Raw genomic sequence first — 6,137 nt, forward strand, 5'->3', positions numbered from 1 at the left:
TAACATCCATCTGGTGTAGCTCCATGTCAAATTGAGCTACAAGTGCCATAATGATCCTAAAAGATTCTTTGGTTGAAACTGGGGAAAAGGTTTCAGTAAAATCAATACCCTCCTTCTGTGTGAAACCCTTGGCAACTAACCTAGCTTTATGTCTCTCAATTATATTCCCATTTGCATCTCTCTTGGTTTTAAACACCCATTTGCAGCCTATAGCCTTTTGTTTGGGATCAGGTTTCACTAAATCCCAAACTGCATTGTGGTTCAGGGACTCAATCTCAGCTTCCATAGATTGTTTCCACTCACTTGACTGACTGCTTTCAATAGCTTGATTGAAAGTGACTGGATCATTGTCATCTGCAAGATCAATTTCAACTTCATGTTCTTGCAAATAAACAATGTAGTCAGAATCTCCCCCCCCCCATAAGTTGGTTTCCTTGCTCTATTAGATCTTCTTAATTGGGGATTTATGTTTTGGTGTTGTTCTGCAGGCTGATCTTGAGGTTCTACAGGCTGTGGTTGATCAGGTAGGGGTTCAAGATTAGCTTGATCATCTGCAAAATGCATTTCTTGATCAACAAGTTGATCTTGTGCATTTTGAGTTTCTGGAACACTAATGGCTGCTTGAGTGTCATGAATTATAGGCAATATACTTTCAGTATGCTCATTATCCATAATTTCTTCAAATTCTGAAGATAAATCTTCAAAACTTGTATTATGAATTTTCTCATCCAAGAATTTTACTTGATGTGTTTCAAAAATTCTTGGTGAGTGCTGAGCTGCATAAAGCCTGTAACCCTTAGATTTTTCAGGGTCGCCTATAAAATAGCAGCTTACTGTTTTAGGATCAAGCTTGTTAATGTTTGGATTGTAAACTCTAGCTTCTGCAGGGCATCCCCATACATGACAATGATGAAGACTAGGCTTTCTGCCACACCATAGCTCAAAAGCAGTTTTCTCTATAGCTTTACTAGGTGTTCTATTGCAAACATAGTTTGCTGTCCTTAAAGCCTCACCCCATAAAAACCTAGGTAGACCTGTTGTGCACATCATGCTCCTGACCATATTCAAAAGTGTCCTATTCTTTCTCTCAACCACACCATTCTGTTGAGGATTATATGGTGTGGTATATTGAGCTTTAATGCCTTGTTCTTGCAGAAACAAAGCAAAAGGACCCTTTTGTTGTCCACTCTCTGTGTATTTTCCATAAAATTCACCACCTCTATTTGACCTAACAGTTTTGATTTTCTTTTCTAGTTGTTTTTCTACTTCAGCCTTAAATATTTGAAAGGCTTTGAGTGCTTGAGATTTTTCTGAAAGTAGATAAACATAACAATATCTAGAAAAGTCATCGATGAAGGTTATGAAATACACATTTCCACAGATTTTTTGAGTTCTAAATGGACCACAAATGTCAGTATGTATGAGCTCTAAAAGTGCTTGGCTTCTGTATGCAGTAAAGTGCTTGGCTTCTGTATGCAGTCTTTTTCCTTAAGTTAGTTATCTTTCCCTTAAAACATTCAACACAATCTTGTAAATCAGAAAAGTCAAGTTCATTCAAGATATTGTTTTTAACCAAAATTTTCAATCTCTCTTTTGATATATGGCCAAGCCTTCTATGCCACAAATATGCAGACTTTTCATTGCATTTAGTTCTTTTAACACCAGTTAAAGTGTTACTCGATGTGTTATTATTATTATTATTATTTTTTTTGAATAAAGGGTGGTGCGGCTGCCCTCAAGCCTTCATTAAAGAAACTGTTAATGAAACTGTCGAATACAAGCACCAACTATCATGACATACTATCATGAGTCTCTACTGAATAACTGTATTCAACTAAGCACCAACTAGCAAAGAGCGCTCTGATGGCGACTCTATTTGCTTTGACATAGGTCACACAGCGGTGACACGACGGAAAGATAACTAGATCTGCAACTCGATTACAGCTAAGCATAATATCCATATGAGCAGCTTTCCCATCATGTTGCCACTGGACAAAACATCCAGTGACACTAAGTTTCACCCTACCACTAGGCGGCAGCAACCATTTGACCACGCAAGGAACTCGCCGCCTGCCTAGAGCAGACATTTTGATGTCCCTAGGAGGTTGCGACCATTTGCGAATGCAAGGAACTCGCCACCTAACCAGAGCAGACAAGGCACATAGAGTGCAAAAACAGGCACCAAGCCCGACTAGCCCTACACCACTACTGTAGGGACTTATTTTCAACAAAGCAACAAACATAAACAACCAGAGAAATTTCTTGTTGACTGTGTGAACAATTTAACTGTAGGTAATCATTCAATATAACACCAGAACCAATTTGAACTGAATCTTTAAAAATAATAATTCCATTATTGTCAATAAGAAGTCTACATCCAAATTTAACCAAAAGAGAAACTGAAACTAAATTCCTTCTCATGGAAGGTACATAATAAACATTATCCAAAACTAACAACTTTCCTAAACCAAGATCTAATAAGGTTCCAATAGCTTTGACTTCCACTCTCATGCCATTGCCTACACACAGGTTCACTTCATCACTTCTTGGGACTCTCTTCCTTATGAATCTCTGCAGAGAATTAGTAATATGTGTAGACCCCCGTATTTTTTCTTATTTATTTTAATTTTTCGTATAACGTATGAAACTACGTATTCGTAAGGTACACAAGTATTCGCGCTTAGGTTAAGACTTTGAGGCCATTTTAAAGGATTAAGAAATTAGAGAAAATCCAATTTGGGTCTAGGAAAGTATTTTTTAAAGTGTCAAGGCTTAGGACAAGCCCGTAAAATTTTCCCGAAAGGATTCGGTGAAGTGTCGGAGAAATAAGGATGTTTGAAGTGTATTTTCGGAGTGGGCTTAAGGAAAATTAAAAGGAAAAAGAAAATAGGAGCAGCCCAAGTCCATTGGCCCAAAAGGAGGGAGGGCAACTTAGACTTTTCACAATTAAATTTGGGAGAGGTATTTAAGGAACACATTCTCCAAACCCTAGCCTCAACCCACCTCATTTTTCACATCAGCTCTCTCTCTCTACCCGAGAGCTTCTCTCTCCTCATCCTCGCCGGAATCGCCGCCGTCGTCGGAACCCGGATTTCAACCAAAATTTCCAGATTTTCTTCTCTTCATCCCCTCTTTCCATTTCTCCAACCAAAATCAAGAAATTTGGCCATTCAATCCTCCAAAAACCCTAGAACCCGAAGCTAATTTGGGGGTTTTTGTGATTTCTTCTTTCCAAGCTTAAATCAAGGTAAAATCCCTCCTAATCTAGCCTCTATTCATCCTATCTACACCTATTTCTTCCTAAATCCGAGTTTTTGATTTTGATTTGTGATTTTGTTTGCATGAACCCGATTTCTCCTTAAACCATGAAGCTAGGCTATGGGTTTGGCAAGGATTTTTGGTAAGGATCTATCCATGCAACCTTGTTTTCGAGTTTTTTGGTTGAGATGTTGGACGGATTTGTAGGTGAAGAAGGCCAAGGAGAAGGAATAGGCCGTGATTTTTGAAGAAGAAAGGGTAAGGAATGGGTTTTGGACAAACCCTAGAATTTTGGGATTTATTTGGTTGATTTTGATTGTGTTGAGCCTTTGTTGTGTTGGAAAAATTGTGAAAAATAGAGATTTGAGGATGGTTTAATTAGTAGGATTTTATTAGCATAATTTTCAAAGTGTTGGAATTTGTTGTTGAAGATTTGGTGATTGTTGTTGTATAGTTTTGGCCAAAAGAAAAAGAAGAGGAAGAAGAAAAGAAATGGATTTGTTTTTGGAAGAAAAGGAAAATAAAGAAAATGGTAAAAGTTGGATTAAATGAGGTTTTACTGTGGTAAAGTGGTAAAAAGTGAAGAAGGTGAAAGTAAAGGTAAATTCGGTAAAAAAGGAGGTAAAAGGTAAAAGTGAAAGTGTGGAGGTAAAAGTCATGGTAAAAGTGAAAAGGTGAAAAAGGAGAAGTAAATGGGTAAAAGTAAAAGTAAAACTTTATTTATAATTATTTACTTATTTATTTTTAATAAATAAGAAATAATGGTAAATAAAGGAATATTTGGTGAAAAGTCAGAAGTCAAAGTAAAAGGTCAAAAGTCAACTCCTAGAGTTGACCATGGTTGACCGACCTCATAAAACATGAGGATCGACTTGACTTTGGTCGCTCAGATTGATGAAAGTTTAGTGGAGCGAAAATGACATTTTTTCCTTTTTAAGAAAGGAGTTAGTTTCCCAAATTGGTAAAGGTTGAAAGAAATAATTAATGGTCTCATTGAAATAAAAAGAATTTAGTATGCGCGATTACTTAAAGTTGATCATGATGTTTACCTGGATAATTACTTACAAACTAAGTAATGGTTTAGGAAACACGATCGTTAAGGAAGCTTAAGCGGAAAGCATCAGAGTGTGGAGTACGCCAGCATTTTCCAGGTAGGGTGAGCTGTCCCTTCCTTGTTAGAGGCTTTTTGTTATATGTAGAATGCTCTAGTATAATATTATGTTGCCTGCAAGTATGTTTTTGGTTGTTCATTAGTCGATGCCTCGTGATACATGTGTTTTCAGAACTGATAATTGTTGATTGCGAAAACCGAGGCTAGACTTGTATGTTGAGATACTGTACCCTTTGTATGTTTGTGTTTGTGACCTGAAAGTGAATGGGACCTAGACACGTAGATTCCTAGGGATCCCACGGTGTCGATAACCGTGAACCTCCGGAGGTGGCTGTGCTCCTATGTTTGTCAAGGAAAGGTAAATACAGACAGTGAACCAGTCATAGGAGACTCAGAGCCAGGAAATGGACACTTTCGCTACTTGTAGTCACAAGGACTACAGAGTAGTTGGCTGGTTCTCGAATTCAGGACGAACCAGGTCGGTCACCGATTTATTTTACTTTAGCCGGCAGGTAAGTATCTCGGAGCTCCAAGTTGTGTGAAGCATGCTGCATATGATTTCCTGAAACGAAACAACTATGATTGTTTTTGTTTGCATTTGTTTCACTTGATTTTACAAATGCGCGCGATCTATATTCTAGTAGCTATGTTTTACCTATTAGTTTTCAAACCTAACTAAGGTTGGGTCGGCCCCTATTGGGCTAGCGAGGACGAAATGCTCACCCCTACATTTCAGGTTACAACGAGGTCATTCCGTACGATTTGGATTAGAAGTGAGTCGTTGGCCGAGTTCGTGTGTTGCTGTTCCTGTTGCTTGAAGTTCTTCCCTTTTGGTATTCCATCGATTTACTCGTTTTTCATTCCATGTTGAACTCTGTGAGGTCCGCCTACCTGGGAGCGCGCCTCACCCCTTTGTTTTATTGTTATTGTTGAACTCCTTTCATTTCGGTTATGATGTAAGCCCTAAGGCGCCACAGTGCACTTGCCCACTTTGTTTTTAAGCATTTCCAGATTTGTTCATTTAATAAATGTTGGGTTGTTGATTTAAAGTCTTTTCTTAAAAGTTTTTCTTGGTCTCCATTTTCCCAAAAATTTGCATTTTCAACAGGCCTTGTAGTATTAAGTTGGTAGGTCTACGGTACGTCTACGACGTATCGAGCTCCTATTGGCTTAATATTACGGCGATGTGGTATACCCATTCAGGTCGCCACAATATGTAAGGGACTTCCTGAATCAATCCACCAAGTTTTTGGTTCAACATTAACTAAATTAATTTCTAAAGAAAAAAGTGAGTTAGAAAAAGGGCTAAATACAAATTACTACCATGTGGTTTAGGTCCAAAATAAATTCAGTCCATGAACTTCTAATTTCATCAAAAACACCCCTGCACTTTCAATTTTGATCTAATAGGTCCAATTTGTTAGTTTTCCGACAATTGAGTTATTTAACTTGTTAATGTGGATCATATATGGCCTATGTTTTATGATGTGGTGTCAAGGTGGTCTGCATTGTCAATTTAGGAGTGAGTCCTACTATTAAAAATAAATAGTTTTTCAACAAATAATCCAACTATTTGAAAGAATATTAACGAATTGGACCTATTAGATCAAAATTGAAAGTGCAGGGGTGTTTTTGATGAAATTAGAAGTCCAGGGACTGAATTGATTTTGGACCTAAACCACAGGGTACTAACTAGTATTTAGCCCTTAGAAAAATTACCCTTTTTGATCAACCAATTCTTAAAGCCTGTGCAATCTTTCTTCATGTG

At 37.7% G+C, this 6,137-nt stretch overlaps 1 long non-coding RNA gene across 2 annotated transcripts; it reads left to right on the top strand.

The window, feature by feature from the left end:
- Positions 1–3,027: 3,027 nt before the first annotated feature.
- On the top strand, positions 3,028–5,372 carry LOC133718384 (uncharacterized). 2 transcript variants are annotated; one of them, XR_009850270.1, is made up of 5 exons: positions 3,028–3,247; positions 3,372–3,400; positions 3,466–3,516; positions 4,343–4,409; positions 5,106–5,372. It is a non-coding gene; the product is annotated as an uncharacterized LOC133718384 (long non-coding RNA). The 2 variants fall into 2 exon arrangements; XR_009850269.1 differs by having other exon boundaries at positions 3,033–3,247; positions 3,376–3,400.
- The last annotated feature ends 765 nt before the right edge of the window (positions 5,373–6,137 follow it).

The sequence above is a fragment of the Rosa rugosa genome, chromosome 6 (genome assembly GCF_958449725.1).
Source record: "Rosa rugosa chromosome 6, drRosRugo1.1, whole genome shotgun sequence".
Lineage (NCBI taxonomy): Eukaryota > Viridiplantae > Streptophyta > Magnoliopsida > Rosales > Rosaceae > Rosa > Rosa rugosa.